General features: G+C 35.5%; 2 pseudogenes; one reads left to right on the top strand and one right to left on the bottom strand.

The window, feature by feature from the left end:
• Positions 1-1,811: 1,811 nt before the first annotated feature.
• On the bottom strand, positions 1,812-3,940 carry LOC141512080 (rab GDP dissociation inhibitor beta-like; annotated as a pseudogene).
• A 203-nt stretch (positions 3,941-4,143) lies between these two features.
• LOC141511410 (large ribosomal subunit protein eL33 pseudogene) lies at positions 4,144-4,464 on the top strand (annotated as a pseudogene).
• The last annotated feature ends 13,422 nt before the right edge of the window (positions 4,465-17,886 follow it).

Raw genomic sequence — 17,886 nt, 5'->3', positions numbered from 1 at the left:
AAAGTTGACAAACACAAGACTCAGGCATAAAAAGATAAACATGAGTGAAAATCATAAGGGACTAAAGAGATTAAACTATTTACATTCTTATATGGGAAAATGATATATATGAAACTCAGAACTTAATATTATCCCCAGAGTTCTTAGAGGGAATCTAATTAGATAGAGAACTCAGTTGTGATTCTGTTCTGATGATTTCAAAAGAAGAAGGAAAGAATGCAGAAGAGGAATGCACTGGGAGAGGTGGGAAGGAAGAGGAAGAATGGGGGAAATTATATCATAAATGGGTCATACAAGTAAGTATATACACAATGAAAGGATTGGGGGAAGACAGGACAGGAAGCAGTTGAAACCTATTCTCATCTGAATTGATTCAAGGAGAAAAGAATACATATACACACATAATTGGATGCATGAATTTATCTTATTAAATAAAGAATTAGAAGGTAAAGAGAGGGATCAAGAGAAAGGACACTAAGAGAAAGAGTTGAATAAGGGGGCAATGGTCAGAAACAAAATAGACTCTTTAAAAGGGGATGGAGTAAAAAAAGAAAAGAATAAATATAAGAGAATGGGATAGAGGGAAATACAGTTAGCATCATAACTATGAATGTGAATGGTAAAAACTCACCCATAAAATGGAAGAGGGATAGCTAGCCAAATTGATGTTTGTAATTTACAATTTTACAAATTTACAATATACAATACAATATAAATTTACAAATATAATATAATTTACTAATTTATAAATTTACAATTTGAAGTTTATAAGAAACTTGAAACAGCAATGTATGCAGAGAATTAAAATAATGCTTAATTGAAGTTAAAAAAACAAGGATTCCAATGATCTCATTAGAAAAAAAAACCAAATGTGAATTAAAAGAGATAAACAGGGAAACTACACTATACCTAAAAGGTGCCATAGACAAAGAATATCAATACTAAACATAAATGACATAGCTTACAAATTCTTAAAAAAAAAAGTAAATTTTTTTGGCTGTTAATATTATCTTTTTAAATCAGTTTTATTAGATTAAAACATCCAAAGAGGGGCGGCTAGGTGGCATAGTGGATAAAGCACCAGCCCTGGAGTCAGGAGTACCTGGGTTCAAATCTGGTCTCAGACACTTAATAATTACCTAGCTGTGTGGCCTTGGGCAAGCCACTTAACCCCATTTGCCTTGCAAAAAACAAAAAACTATCAAAAGAGCCTTTGGGTAAATAGGTGTCTCCTAAATTATGTAAATTAAAGTTAGATTAAAAATCTATGCCCACAACTAATGACTATGATATTTGTACCCTGTCATTAATACTTGACAAGAGACAAAAACTAAAGGTTTTGGAACTTAGAGAGAAGCTGCCCAACAATGCAGTGTTCAATTTAGTTCTATTAATGTTTAAGAGAATAGATAACTCATGAACTTATAGAATCAACACAAACCCAAGAAGCACACAGTTGAAAAGGCTATACTATTTAAAGTTACAAATACATCTAATTGTTTGCTTCAGGGAGTCATATGCTTTCCTTTCAAAAACACACAGATGTACTAGCATACACACATACTCTAGGAAATTGAACATAATTATAGCAATCTATCACTTCTGGATAGTCATCCCAGGAGAAAGATAGTAATACAAAATATTAGGGAAGGGGGAAGGGAGAATATTTAGGGGCACAGAACTCTTCAAAGACGTGATGACAAAAGCATATAATTCAATAATGATTTCATATAATGTTCATTAGGTTCTTGATATAACTCTGCATTAGCTAAACTTTAAATATCTCCTAATTCAATATTAGCATATTACTATTAGTCTTCCCCATAAATGTCATTTTTTCTTTCATTTCATTTTATTTCTTCACAGTCAAACTCAGACCCTATCATTCTCTTGTAAATGTCTCTAATATCATAACAAGTTATCTGGCAAAGAACTGGAAGTAAGCGAATGTCCTTCAATTGAGGAATGGCTTAACAAACTGTGGTATATGTATGTCTTAGAACACTATTGTTCTATTGGAAACCAGCAGGGATGGGAATTCAGGGAAGCCTGGAGGGATTTGCATGAACTCATGCTGAGCGAGATGAGCAGAACCAGAAAAACATTGTACACCCTAACAGCAACATAGGGGTGATTATCAACCTTGATGGACTTGCTCATTCTGTCAGTGCCACAACCAGGGACAATTTGGGGCTGTCTGTGATGGAGAAAACAATCTGTATCCAGAGAAAAATTGTGGAGTTTAAACAAAGATCAAAGACTATTACCTTTAATTTAAAAAAACAACAACCCTGTTATCTTATTATGTAATTTCACTTTCTCTTAAACTTTATTTTTTTCCCTAAGAATATGATTTCTCTCTCATCACATTTAACTGAGATCAATGTATACCACAGAAACAATGTAAAGACTAACAGAATGCCTTCTGTGGGTTTGGGGGAAGGGAAGCAAGAATGGGGAAAAAATTATAAAACTCAAAATAAATAAAATCTTTCTAAAAAAAACAAAACAAAAACAAAGTGATTTGCTGCATCATAAGTGTGGGAAATGGATATCTGAGTCTCTGTTCACAAATCAATTGAAACATAAAGATCATTTATGTAAACAAATTTCTGTTCAATTGGTCCCAAAAGTTCTAATGCTGGTCTGATTTCCTTCTCAGGTTCTCTGATTTCCATGGTAGTACTAATGATGCTAATATACTTTCTTTGTGCAGTCACATTGTGTGCAGAAGGAATCATACAAATGTAAATATTTGATTTCCAGTTGATCTGTTTCTGTGGAATAATGATCTGGCATGAATTGGAATCATTAGTATTCTTAATTGGGTGGTTTAGATAACTCTAATCACCTTGCCTACTTTTTTTAGTTTCTCTTTTACAAAGTTAGGGTCACAGATGAGCTGCTCGCAACAGGTAATCTTTCTTTCAGATTTCACACCAATCAATTATCCATCTTTATACAATGATTTCTTCAATTGCTTTTTTCCAACATATAGGTACTTAGTGTACTTATGCCATCCATAAATGGCACTTAGCCTTGAAAATTCTTTGGGAAATTCTCCAAGGTCATAGAGCAGATAAAAATATGAACTCTTGCAAAATTTTGTCAAAGAATTGTTATAAAGTTTAATCCTGTTGATGCTAACCATGATTGATTTAAACAGTCATCAGGTCTGTAAAGACAAAGGTGTGACCAGTGAAATCTATGACAACTAGGCCAAAATCACACTACATATATATATATATCTTATATTGTAGTCTTCCTGATATCAACACCCTCAAAAGTTCTGTAGTCTTTTTCATCAAAGATGGCAAGAATTTCCTAAAGCCATGTTTCTGAAGCAGCTAGATGTCAAGGCTTCTGTCATAGTAGAAGAAACTTTGTAGATTTTTTCCCCTTCCTTTTAGAGTTACTTTGAAGTCCAGATATCAGATGACTTCTAGATGAAGCAACATCTTAACCAATTGACCATTTGTCATAAGGAATTTGGGAATTATGTTTTTTCCCCTTCTCATAAGAATAGTGGTGATCCTGGTATATTAAACCTCTTGTATAAATTTTTCAGTGGTATGATGGGTTTCACTTCCATAATCAGTTTCTGTCCAGGTAAAGGACCTTCTTTCCAGTTAATGACATGATCCCGGAAAGGATGCAGACCATAAGACTAGTGCCCTTCCCAATCATATTATATTCATGGTGGGGATCAGAGGAAGAAAGAGAAGGAAGAAGAAAAAAAAGAACTTACAAGAAATGTAAAGAGAGAAAAAAAAATCTTAAAAAAATGAAGTGAAGCCCCACTGTTGATTAAGCATAGGGGGCAGATAAAATAGTGCACAGAGGTAGATAAACTTCCCACTGACACAGATAAGGAGAGAGGAGTGAGAGTGGTGGGAAGAGTAAGCAGGAGGAGCCGAGAAGGAAGGGATACAGCTGTCATCAAAAAAATTTGGTGCTGGGTGAGAAATAGACTGTTCAAAAGATTAAGTACACAATATTCAGAAACAAATGAGCAGAGTAATAATCTAATGTTTGATAAATTAAAAATTTTCAGCTATTGGTGCAAGAACTCAATATTTAACAAAAAAACAGTTGATCTCTTTCCTCCATCTTAGAGCCGGAAAGGCCTGCTGGAAACAAGACTTCTACAACAGCAAAATGTCTGAAAGGCTGTGGTCCAAGGCCATTTTTGCTGGCTACAAGAGAGGCCTAGGAAACCAGAGAGAACACACAGCTCTTCTGAAAATTGAAGGAGTCTATGCCCGGGATGAAACTGAATTCTATTTGGGCAAGAGATGTGCTTATGTATACAAAGCAAAAAACAACACAGTGACTCCTGGTGGGAAACCCAACAGAACAAGAGTTATCTGGGAAAAAGTTACTCAAGCTCATGGAAATAGTGGAATGGTTCAAGCCAAATTCAGAAGTAATCTTCCTGGGAAGGCCATTGGACACAGGATCTGAGTGATGCTCTATCCCTCAAGGATCTAAGATCTAGAATATGAAAACTGATTAAATAAAATTATACACTTTTTGCAAATGTAAAAAAAAAACACCAAAAAAAAGTTGAAAAAAAACCAGAAAGTATCTGACAGAAACATCTCATATCATAAATCAATATAAATTCAAAATGTTTTGTTAGCAGGGCGGCTAGGTGGCATAGTGGATAAAGCACCAGCCCTGGAGTCAGGAGTACCTGGGTTCAAATCCAGTCTCAGACACTTAATAATTACCTAGCTGTGTGGCCTTGGGCAAGCCACTTAACCCCATTTGCCTTACCAAAAAAAACCTAAAAAAAAATTCAAAATGTTGAACAAATTAGCAGCACATGGAAATTACCTGATATAGATAGGGGAAGAGTTTGTGGTCAAACAAGAGATATAGAATATCACAAGAGGTAAAATGGATAATTTTGATTACATAAAATTTAAAAAAAAATTTACAAAAATAAAAACAATGCAGCTAAAATTAGAAGAAAAGCTGATGGGGAAAGATTCTTATATTGTTTTTATGTCAAAGGTCTAAATTATATAGGACTTGAGTCAAATGTACAAGAATGAAAGTCATTCCCCACTTAATAAATGGTCAAGAATATGAATAGTCAGTTTTCAGAAAAAAGAAATCAAATCTCTCAATAGCCATGTGAAAATATGCTCTGTCACTATTTGAGAAATGAAAATGAAAAATTTAGTTACCATCTCACATTCATAAGACTGCCTAAGATGTCAAAAAAGGCTAAAAGAATGTATACTATTGGTAATACTGTGAACCAGTCCAACCATTCTGGAAAACAATTTGTAACTATTTCTTAAAGGTTATCAAACTGAATATACAATGATCTAATGATCGTGTTTCCAGGTTTTATCACAAATAAGCAAAGTCAAATGAAATCAATTCACATAGTCTAAAAATATACATCTATTTCTTCATCTTATTTCTATTAACTCACTGTCAAGAGTTAAGTAACAAACTTCATTAAGGGTCTTCTGGAAACATATTTTGTCATTGTGCTGATCAGACATCTTAAGATTTTAAAATTGTTTTCATGATATCTATATGCTTTAAACTAGAAATTTCATTACTTTAAACTAGAGATTTCTCAGGGTAGTAGAGAACATTAAAGTTCTTTGATTAGGAAATGGCTATAAAAGTTGTGATTCCATTAATGTACCAAAATATTACTGTGCTATGAGAAATGATAAACATGAAGAATAAAGAGAAACATGGGAAGACATGTGACCTGATAAAAAATTATGTGAGCAAAACTGGAAAAAGCAAGATTCTCAATAACCATAACAATATAAAAGAAGGAAAAATAACAAAATAATCCAAACAAAATACTGCAAAATAATGATTAAGGTTCATCCCCAAAAAGATATTAGAAATTTCTCTCCTCGCTTCTTTGCAAGGTAAGGAACTTTGGGCATGGAAAATCATATAAAAATCAAATAAAATTTATATTAAAAAGCTAATTGTATCAGTATTTTTATAAGAATTATCCTTTTGAATGAACTGTGGAAAGGGAAATGAGAGGTAGAATGGGCTAAAATAAATCATGTAAAAGAATCAAGAAAAGCTTTTCAATGGAGTGGAAGGCGGGGAAGGTGAGGGGAGAACGAGTGAGCCTTCATTCTCATCAGAAATGACTCAGAGAGGAAACAACATACACACTTAATAGGATATAGAAATCTATCTTACCCTAGAGGAAAAAGGAAAGGAAGGGGATGGGGAAAAAGGGGAGGGGGGGAGAGGGTGTAGGTGATAAAGGAGGGGGAAGAGCTTGAGAGAGGGTAGTCAGATACTACACACTTTTTTGGTTTTCCAAGGTGGTGGGATTGGGTGGCCTACCCAGGACCAGGCGTCTGGGTGGTTGTTGGGTGTCTGGGGCAGGATTTGGGCTTGGGTCCTTCTGGTTCCTGGGTTAGTGCTCTGTCTGCTGCACCAGTTGGGGTGCACAATACACTTTTAAGGAGGGATGAAATAAAAGGAGAATGAGAATAGAATAAATGGGAGTGGGGAGGAATGGATGGAGAGAAATATAATTAGTAATAGCAACTGTGGAAAAAAATGTTGAAGCAACTTCTCTGATGGACTTATGATAAAGAATGTGATCTATGCCAGAGACAGAGCTGATGGTATCTGAACACAGAATGAAGTACAATTTTTTCTTTTTCTCTCACTTTCTTTTTCATGAAGTTCCTTTATCTTTGTGAGGGGAGGGGGAATTTTGTTTATTCTTACAACAAAGACTATTTTAGTAATGTGTAAATAAATAATTAAATAAATACAATTTTAAAAAAGAATGTATCCTTTTTAGACCCAGGCAAAATTGACAACAATAAGGGGGGGGGGAGTGATAATGAGATATAAGGATGAGTTTCTTTCAAATGTAAATGAAGAATAAAATGGCAAACCACTCCAATATCTTTGCAAAGAAAGCCCCAAATGAGGTCATCTAGAGTTGGACATGACTTGAATGATTGAATAACAAAAATACCTTGAAGGGATCTGAGACTTTGAGTACTTCTGGTCAATATGAGGAAACCAGAAGAGACAATCAGCTTTGTACTTATACCAGAGACTTCCTCATCACCTTCCCATTTTCATAGGGCAGCTAAGTAGCAAAAGTGATAGAGCACTGGCCTTGGAGTCAGGATAAAGGGAGTTTGAATACAGCTTTAGACCCTTATCATTTACTAGCTATGTGACTTTGGTCAAGTCACTTAACCTTGATTGTCTCAATTTAGAACAATCTCCAGGCATCCTGATTCATATCTGGTCCCTGGATCCAGATGACTCTGGAGGAGAAACTGAGACAGCTGCTTAGCACAGCATCCCCTCACTCATATCCAATTCATGTGCTTGTCATGGCATAACTTCCCTGATATCATGGTCTTTTTCAAGAATGAAGGACAAAAACCATCAATTTGCATAGATAAATAAAAATCTGGAGAATATGATACATGGTCACCACAAGTTACAGCAAGATACCTCATCAAGGGAATTGAGCTCTGAACCAGGAAGAGTTGACAAAAAGGTTTCCTTCTCTTTCTACCAGAAAAAGATAACGAATTTTATACTTAAAACCTGCATGAACAATGGAATAGATCATTCATCATGGACCCTGACACCATGCCCCATATTTCAATTCAAGAGAACTCTTTAGAAATAAAAAGAGTCATCAAGATACCATATTTTCATACTTGTGAGTTGTTTTTTTATTTGTATTCTCTACATGTATGTCTCACTAACATTGTACTTTACATTTGTGCCAACTTCCTCAATCTGAATTTGTGTGTTTGTGGGAGATATCCCACCAACTTTTTCTTTGGGGAACAGCTTTTAACTTCTGTTAATGATACAGTTTTGAAGAAAATACCTTTTCTAAAATCTAATTGAGTCTACTGACTTATTGTTCATGGGACGTACACCAATGAGGGCATATAAGCTACAGAATTAGAAATCATCACACACAGAGTCAACCACAGAACCAAAAATAGCAGGTTTTTTTGGCTAAATACATGTACAAGTTGAGAATGAGCACATAGGGGCTGCTGTATGGTCAAAGAAAAAAAATTACAAATTATATAAACAGTTTGAAGAAATAGAAAAAGGGAGCAGCTAAGGAATGAAATGGAAAGATCATTTGCCCTGGAATCAGGAGGACCTGAATGCAAATCTCAGATCACTACCTATGTGACTCTGGGCAAATCACTTAACATTGATTGTCTCCAAAAATAGGAAAAAGGAAAAAAAAACAGGAGAAGAAGGGATCTTACCACATCCCTTCTATGATGCAAATATAAATTTGATACCCACACTATGGAGAGATAAAACTGAAAAAGAAAACTATAAACCAGTATACCTAATGAATATCCATGTAAAAATATTGAATAAAATATTGAGAGGCTGTAAATATTTTTTGAAAGGCATTAAGCAGATTAGATTTATACTAGAAATTCAGGGTTAGTTCAATAAAAGAATCTACTTTCTCCTAAATCACATAATTATATTAGTAAATTGAGAAAAAGCTTTTGACAAAACACCCATTTTTTTTGCAAGGCAAATGGGGTTAAGTGGCTTGCCCAAGGCCACACAGCTAGGTAATTATTAAGTATCTGAGACTGGATTTGAACCCAGGTACTCCTGACTCCAAGGCTGGTGCTTTATACACTACGCCACCTAGCCACCCCCAACACCCATTTTTTTAAAATCTTTTTATTATTTAAAGCAATGAGGCTAAGTGACTTGCCCAAGGTCACACAACTAGCCAATTATTAAGTCTCTGAGGTCAAATTTGAATTCAGGTCTTTCTGACTCCAGATTTGGTACTCTATTCACTATATCACCTAGCTGTCCAAAACACCCATTTTTTTTTTTAGATTTTTGCAAGGCAATGGGGTTAAGTGGCTTGCCCAAGGCCACACAGCTAGGTAATTATTAAGTGTCTGAGACCGGATTTGAACCCAGGTACTCCTGATTCCAGGGCTGACAATGAAATAAAGTTCAATTGCATCTGGATTCAATCTGACATCATAGATTATAGCCCCATTTTTCAACTTTGGAAATTCTTTTTCATTAATGAATTTTTTTTTAGGTTTGATCTTTAGTGTTTTTTTCCCTCATTTACATGTAGAAACAGTTTTCAACATTCAAGGTCAGGGGAGTTTGCAGAGGTCTCTGCCACCCCTGAGGTAGGTTTCTGTCTCTTTTGCCCATACTCAGATCCAGGTTGCAGTCTGAGGTCTCAGGTCCAGTAAAAGTAGCTTTACTGTTATAGCAGAGCAGGGACTCACCTCACGGTTTCAGGGCAGCAAGGCGTGTTTGTGGTCATCCACAGACCAGAGCACAGGGTGTCCCTGAAAAACAGTTGTAAAAACCTTCAAAAGCTTGGGATAGTGCATGCTCCACCCTGGAATCAGAACCCCACCTTAGACTGGAAATTAGCAAACAACAGTAAAAAATCCAACCATAGATAATTACTTTGGTCCTTCGGAGGATTAAAATACACATTCAGGAGATAAAAAAGTCAAAACTTCTGTATGCAAAGCTTCTAAGAAAAATATGAATTGGTCTCAGGCTATGGAAGTGCTCAAAAAACATTCTGAAAATCAAGTAAGGGAAATAGAGGAAAAATTTGAAAGAGAAATGGAGTGATATTGAAATTCATGAAAACCAAGTCAGCAACTTGGTGAAGGAATTACCAAAAAATATTGCAAAAAATAACATCTTCAAAATCAGTTTGGATCAAATGAAAAAAAAACAGTCAAAAAGGTCAATGAGGAGAAGAATGCCTTAAAAAGCAATATTGGAGGGCAGCTAGGTAGTGTGTAAATGGGGCAGCTAGGTGGAGCAGCAAATAGAGCACTGGCACTGGAGTCAGGACAACCTGAGTTCAAATCCAGCCGCAGACACTTAATAATCACCTAGCTATGGGACCTTGGACAAGTCACTTGGCCCCATTAATCCCATTTCCTTGCAAAAAACAAAAACAAAACAAAATAAAAAGCAGTATTGGTCAGATGGAAAGGGAGAAATAAAAGTTCTCTAAAGAAAATAATTCCTTAAAATGTAGATTGGAGTTAAGAGAAGCTGATGCCTTTGTAAGAAATCAAGAAACAATAAAACAAAAAGAAAAGAATGGAAAAACTAGAAGAAAATATGAAATATCTTATTGGAAAAACAACTGACTTGTATCTATCAGGAGAGATAATTTTAAAATTATAAGATTATCTGAAAGTCCTGACTGAAAAAAGAAGCTAGACTTTCAAGAAATTCTCCAGGATAATTGCTCTAATATCCTACAAGCAGAGAGTAAAATAGAAATTGAAAGAATCCACTCATCACCTCCTGAAAGAGATCCTAAAGTGAAACCTGCCAGGAATATTATAGCCAAATTTCAGAACTCACAAGTCAAAGAGAAAATATTACAAGTGGCTAGAAAGAAACAATTCAAATATCATGGAGCTACAGACAGGATAACACAATTTAGCAGCTTCTACATTAAGGGATTGTAGGACTTGGAATATGATTATTCCAGAAGGCAAAGAGCTTGGATTACAACCAAGAATCAACTACCCATGCAAACAAAATGCACTTTTTCAGGGGAAAAGATGGACATTCAATGAAATAGAGGACTTTCAAACTTTCCTAATGAAACAACCAGAGCTGAACAGGAAGTTTGATTTTCTAGTACAGGACTTAGGTGAAGCATAGACAGGGTGAAGGGGAAGGGTAAATCATGAGGGACTTAATGATGTTCAACTACTTGTATTCCTGCATGGGAAGATGATACTGATAACTCATATGAACTTTCTCATTTATTAGGGCAGTTAAAAGGAGTAAAAATAGACAACGCACAGGAGGGAGTTGAATTTGAAGGTACAATATATTAAAAAGATGCAATTAATGGGTGAGAAAGGAATGTACTGGGAGAAAGGGAAAGGAGAGGTAGAATGGGATAAGTTATTTTACATAAAGAGGCAAGGAAAAGTTTTTGCAATGGAATGGAAGAGGGGGAAGGTGGGGGGAGTGAGTGAGCCTTTACTCTCACCAAAAGTGGCTCAGTAGGGGCAGCTAGGTGGTGCAGTGGACAGAGCCTTGGAGTCAGGAATACCTGAGTTCAAATCTGACCTAAGACACTTAATAATTACTTAGCTGTGTGGCCTTGGGCAAGCCACTTAACCCCATTGCCTTGAAAAATCTAAAAAAAAATGTTAAAAAGTGGCTCAGTAAAGAAATAACATACATACTGAATTGGGTATAGAAATCTCTACTGGAGAGGAAAAGAGGAGACAAAGGATGGGAGAAAGGGGACTGGGGGTGTGTAGATAACAGAAGAGAGGGAACATTGTGGGAGAGGAGAGTCAGATACAACACACTTTTGAGGAGGGACAGGGTGAAAGGAGAGAGAGAATAGAATGACTGAGGTGGGGGGGGAATAGGATAGAGGGAAATACAGCTAACAATAGCAACTGTGGGAAAAAACATTGAAGCAATTTCTCTGATGGACTTATGATAAAGAATGCTATCCATCTCAAAGAAAGAGCTGAAGGTGTCTGAATACAGACTAAAGCACACTTTTTTTTTCTCACTTTATTTTTCTTGAGGTTTCTTTGTGGTAGGGTTGCCGGGGTATTAGATTCATTTTTAGAACATGATTATTGTAATAATGTGCTTCATGGCTACACTTTTTTTTAGGTTTTTGCAAGGCAGTGGAGTTAAGTGACTTGCCCAATGCCACACAGCTAGGTCATTATTAAGTGTCTGAGGCCGGATTTGAACTCATATACTCCTGACTCCAGGGATGGTGCTCTATCCATTGTGCCACCTAGACACCCTGCCTACACATTTTTAACCTACACCAAGTAATTTGCTTTCTCAATGAGGGGAATGGAGTGGGAGGAAGGGAGAGAATTTGAAACTCAAGGTTTTGGAAGTAAACATTGAAACTTGCTTTTTTGTATGTGGCTAGGGTAAAAGAATTTTAAATAAAAGAGAGCTTGTCTATATATTAAAAAAAGATATCTGTTAAATTTGTTGTGATTTTATAAGAATTTATGTTCATTTTGTATTTTAATAATGGATATATTGGGGAAATTGTTGACACTCCCAAGTGCATTATGAGAATCTGTCAGTCATCTTTAATTTAGCTATTTCCTATTTGTATTATTTTTTAAAATATTGCAAATTGTAAATGGTACATCTATTGATTCAAGATATTAAAGGTTCAGATTGATGATATTACTTCCTTGTCCTCTGAACACAAACAAGCCTTATAGGGAGTTGTAGACATACCAGGATGCCTAGCTGCTAATTGTGATGGATGGATAGCTCAGACAAGGAAATTTTACTCAGTTGAATCAACCCCATGTCCTCAGTGTTTATACTTGTTAATTATCCTTTTGCTAAGGCTAAATAAATCTCCTTTTGTTAACTTTTAAATGATCTTTTAGTATCTCATTTTGTTCCAATATAGAAGCTAAAATAGGGGACTGGCCTGAGGCAGGTCTTGCTGAAAATACCTTTGAGAATGAGGGGAACATTTCCTGACCACAGCATAGAGATCAGAGAAGATAAAATGAACAATTTTGATTACATATAATTAAAAAGTTTTTTGTACAGATAGTCACTGCAGTTTGTTAGTTGGGAAATAGGTAACCCCCAAAACATATTTATTGCAAATTTCTTTGCTAAAAGTCTGCTATTCAAGGTGCACAGGGAAATGATTAAAATATTGTCATAAATAAAAACTATTTTCTAATAGAAAAGTGAACTAAAGACATGAATAGACAATTCTAAAAATAATAAAACTTATCAAAAGTCATGGTTTTTAAATGCTCCAATTTACATACTTTCTTCGGTATTTTTGTGCCTCTTTTTTATCAAACCATTAATTCTCATAATTTCCTTTCCATAATTTTCTTACATCACTCTCATTTCTTTACCCAATTTTCCCTCCACTACTCTTATATCTTTCTTTAACTCTTCCAGGAATTGGGTCCAATTAGCATTTTTCTTTAAGACTTTGTTTGTAGCTGTTGCCGTGCCTTCTTCTGAGTTTGTCCTAGTCTTCCCTACCACCATAGTAGCTTCTTATAGTCAAATTCTTTTTACTGTTGTTTGTTCATTTTTCCAGCCTATTTCTTGATTTTGAATTTTATGTTAAAATTGGGTTCTACTTATTTGGGAATGGAAAGATACTACCCCATGCTTCAGGTTTTTTGGTGCTACTGTTTTCAAAGATTGTTCTGGGGGGTCTGCTGCTTTTCAGTATTTCTAAGGTTGTATGATCCTGTGAGAGATATGGTCACTGCTCTCCTTATCTGTACTCTGGCCTTTACTCAAGAAGGGAGCTGCTTTCCTGCAAGTACTAGCCCCCACTTGAACCTTGCTTCCTTGTGAGCAACCATTAGTAGTGCTCTCTGCCTTAGAATTGTGATTCAGAATTTCAGGTAGGAAACTGCCAGTCAACATTAACTACTCCCAGTAGCATATTCTTTGACCACTAGGCATATAACCCAAAGAGATCAAAAGAAGAGGGAAAGAATGTATATGTAAACAAAATATTGACAGAAGCATTTTTTGTTTTGGAAATAATTGGAAACTGTGGAAGGTACTTGTCAATTGGGAAATAGCTATGTTAACCATATTTTATAGTAGGATTGTAATGGAATATTGTCATGCTGTAAGAAATAAAGGATAGGAAAGTGAATATTTATATAGAATCATCTATGTATTACCATGTATACTGAGTTAAATGTTTTACAAATATTATCTCATTTGATCTTCATATCAAAACCTAGGAAGTAAGTGTTATTTATTACTTACTTTACAGGTGAGGAAATTGAGGCAGAGATAGGTTAAATTACTTAACCAGGGTCATGCAGCAAGTAAGTGTCTGAAACTGAATTGGAACTCAAATCTTCTTGATTCCAATGCCAGAACTCTGTGTACTATGGTTCCTCCTAGGTATCACATGAAAAGAATGGATTTAAAAGAAACCTGGCAGCTAGGTGGCACAGTGGATAGAGCACTGGATCTTGAGTCAGGAAAACTGAATTCTAATCTGGCTTTAGATATTTATTTGCTATCTGAACCTGGGCAAATCACTCTGTTTGCCTCAGTTTCCTCATCTATAAAGTGTTGGTGAAAGAAATAGCAAACTGATCCAGTATCATTGCCAAAAAAACCCCAAATAGGGTCATAAAGAGTCAGGCACAGCTGAAGTAATTGAACAAGAACAGTGACAATTGAAACCTGGGAAGATTGTGAACTAATCTAGAATAAAGTGAACAGAACTAGAATAATTTATACAATGATTATAACTTTGTTAAATTACCTTAGTTCTATTCCATCTGCCAAGTTAGTGGAGGAGTGATAGTGGAGTGTGATACCTAATTTTTGGAGGGAATGTCAATGCAAGAAAGAGATGTGGAATTGGTGCCAAAGCTACTTCAGGGAGAGAAATACATGGTTCCAGACAATCTACAGAAGAGAGACATATGAAAAGATTTTACGAGCAAGAGACTTGTAGAAAAATCAATATATCTTGCCTTCTAAAGACTTTGGATAGAAAATTTCCCCTTGAGTGAGATTCTTTTAGTTGATCTTCCATTTTAGCTGATCTGAGATTTTATGTTGCTCCCTTCCAATGAGTTTATTCATATGTGCATATTTTCTGATATGTTCTTAGTATATATTAATCTGGCAAACTCTTGATATCTGTTACTTGTTTGCTGGATAAATGGATTTATTCATTACTCTCTATTTATGATGGTCTTATTTGTAACCAGGGCTACCTTTCCACTGAAGAATGATCAGAGAAATAATTTTTGTTTTGAACTCCAAGAATAGCACCATTTGAGGGGGCAGATAAAACATATAATTCTAATAGAATAACCCTTGGGGATAGGTAGGGGAAGGAGCAAGCACCTAGCCATGTCCCTTCTCTGGATCCCCTTAAGAAGGAAATTTTAAAAATTGCACTCTCATTTGAAGAGTTGACCAAATGACAAAGAAATCAGTCCATGCCACTCATAAGTCAAGTTTTAATAAATTCATGTGGACATACATATCTAACATAGTTATATATATATATATATATACATATACACACACATATATACATACATACACACATATCACAAAATCAATATCGAATGTGTTGAATCTATTTTTTGGTCATGGTTCTGGATGGACTCTAGCCACAATGAAAAAATTAGCCTATGTAACATGAATATCTTCCTTGAAAAAGGATAAGAGAGGGGTGGTTAGGTGGCATAGTGGATAAAGCACCTGCCCTGAGTCAGGAGTACCTGGGTTCAAATCTAATCTCAGACACTTAGTAATTACCTAGCCATGTGGCCTTGGGTAAGCCACTTAACCATTTGCCTTGAAAAAACCTTAAAAAAAAAAGGATAGAGATTGCAATGGTCAGGGACTAGATTTAGGATGCACACTGAAAAGTTCAGGAGAAAAAAAATCAGTGCTTACTAAAACATTCATTTGAAAGATATAAGAATGAATGAAGGATTTATTAAGTATTCATTATCTGCAAAGCAGTGGAAGTACAAACAGAAAAATAAGCATAATGATTCTGATTAATGCAATTAATTTATTAATAAACTACAATTCCAGAAGACCAATGATGAAGCATGATTTTCATCTTTTTTTTTTTTTTTTTTTTTTTTTTTTAGTTTTTGCAAGGCAATGGGGTTAAGTGGCTTGCCCAAGTCCACACAGTTAGGTAATCATTAAGTGTCTGAGGCCGCATTTGAACTCAGGTACTCCTGACTCCAGGGCCAGTGCTCTATCCACTGCGCCACCTAGCCGCCCCGATTTTCATCTTTTGAGAGAGATGTGATTTACTGCAGGGGCAGAGTAAAGCATATGATTTTAGGCATGACTAAAATATAAATATTTTGCATGATTATGCTAATTTTTTACAAGAGAGGGTTTAATTTTTTTGATGAAAGAATTTGGAGAATAAGAGGACTAGTAATGGTGATGTAACAAGATATAAGAAAGAAGAGAGTGTAAATGATATATTCTTAAAATTCACAGAAGGGAACAGAAGGCCATTCAGAAGAAAAAAAGACAAATGGAACATATTTTGGAACTAATATGCTAAGTTTAATTTTTTTGTGTGTTTGTATATGGACATAGTCATATTCATATGTTTGTGTTTGTCAAGTTGAGAATAACAAAAAAAAATTTAAGAAAGAAATAATTAAAACAAGAAGCTACTAGATAATGCATTGGATGTTAAACCCCAATCGCACATTTTTCCCTAGTCTGTCTGCTTTCTCTGCTGATACCCCAAAAGCATTTGGGAATTAATTTCATGCCACTGTCTCTAACTATAAGAATTGCTCCATATGGTTCTGGATGGACTCCAGCCACAAAGAAAGAATCAGCCTATGTAGCATGAATATCTTCCTTGAAAAAGGATAGAGGGACCGCTAGGTGGCACAGTGGATAGAGCACTGGCCCTGGAGTCAGGAGTACATGGGTTCAAATCCGGTCTCAGACACTTAATGATTACCTAGCTGTGTGGCCTTGGGCAAGCCACTTAACCCCACATTTGCCTTGCAAAAACTGAAAAAAAAAGGATAGAGAGTGTAATGCTCAGGGATTAGATTTGGGATACACACTGAGAAGTTCAGGAGAAACAATCAGTGGTTACTAAAACATTCAGTATTGTTAAGGGCCATCTAAATAATCTGTGACAAACTCCTAATTGAAAAAACAAAAACTAAAAACTAAAGACAAGAAATAATGATAAATCACTAAGAAAATACAAGATCAGCAGTTTTGATATTGAGGTACTTGGATCTTTAAAATGGGGGAAATAATTGAAACAGTTTTAGTCTTTCCCCTATAAAATAATGCCATTTTAAGGTTTTGCAAAGACTTTTGCAAATATTTCATTTTACCCTCACAGTAACTACAGAAGGTGTGGGCTACCCTCATTCTATATGAGGAAACTAAAGCAGACAGAGGTTAGAAGCCTAGGATCACTCAGCTATGATTGTGTGGCCAAAGCTGAATTTGAAATCATCTTCCTATCTGTAGGTTCAGCATTCTATCCTCCTAACTGTCCCTTTAACCCTAAAAGTACTGCAAAGTCCTGAGAGAGAGGGAGGAAATGTAAATCACCTGACCTTCAGTCTGTGGAGAACTAGAAAACAACTGTTAGACATGAATGTCTGATAGGCTTGGAGACCAGAATTAACCTCTCCTTAAAGGTTGTTCTGAATAGTGACTATGGGATGGGGGTGGGAGACCACTAATTATCTGAGGGTACTGCTGTCTCAGTGTTCAATTATCTAGAATGATCTGAATATCTGAATGAAAAAATGCAGGTTCATGATAAGATGTAGCTCTTAGATTTCTTCCATTTTTAAGTTAACTGAAAGACACATGAATGACTGCTAAACAAAGGACTGGGAAAAGCCAAAATTTGTCCTCTACATAGCTCATGGAAGTCTTCTGAATGTCAGTTTCTCTGAAGTTGGAGGAGGGATGATTTTCTATTTTTGGTAGTATTTCTTTACTTTTTTTTTAAAGTTCCATTCAAAGCATTTATTTTTTTCCTCTCTACCCCCACTGAAAAAAGAAAAAAAACAAATCCTTTATAGCAAATATACGTAGTTCAAAACACAGATCTCAGTCAATACCCTGAATGTATCACCTTTTTATTGGCAGATGGATAGCATGTTTCATCAATATTTGTGTGGCATTATAATTAGTCATTATGCTGATCAGAGTCCTAAAATCTTTCAAAGTTGTCTTTACAACATGGTTGTTATTTTATAGATTACTTTCCTCATTTTGCTCACTTTGCTCTGCATCAGCTCTTCCAGGATTTCTCTAAACTATGCT

Source organism: Macrotis lagotis, chromosome 2 (assembly GCF_037893015.1).
Source record: "Macrotis lagotis isolate mMagLag1 chromosome 2, bilby.v1.9.chrom.fasta, whole genome shotgun sequence".
NCBI lineage: Eukaryota > Metazoa > Chordata > Mammalia > Peramelemorphia > Peramelidae > Macrotis > Macrotis lagotis.
Note: the sequence above shows the minus strand (reverse complement) of the source record. Positions and strands in the feature narration are given on the sequence as shown.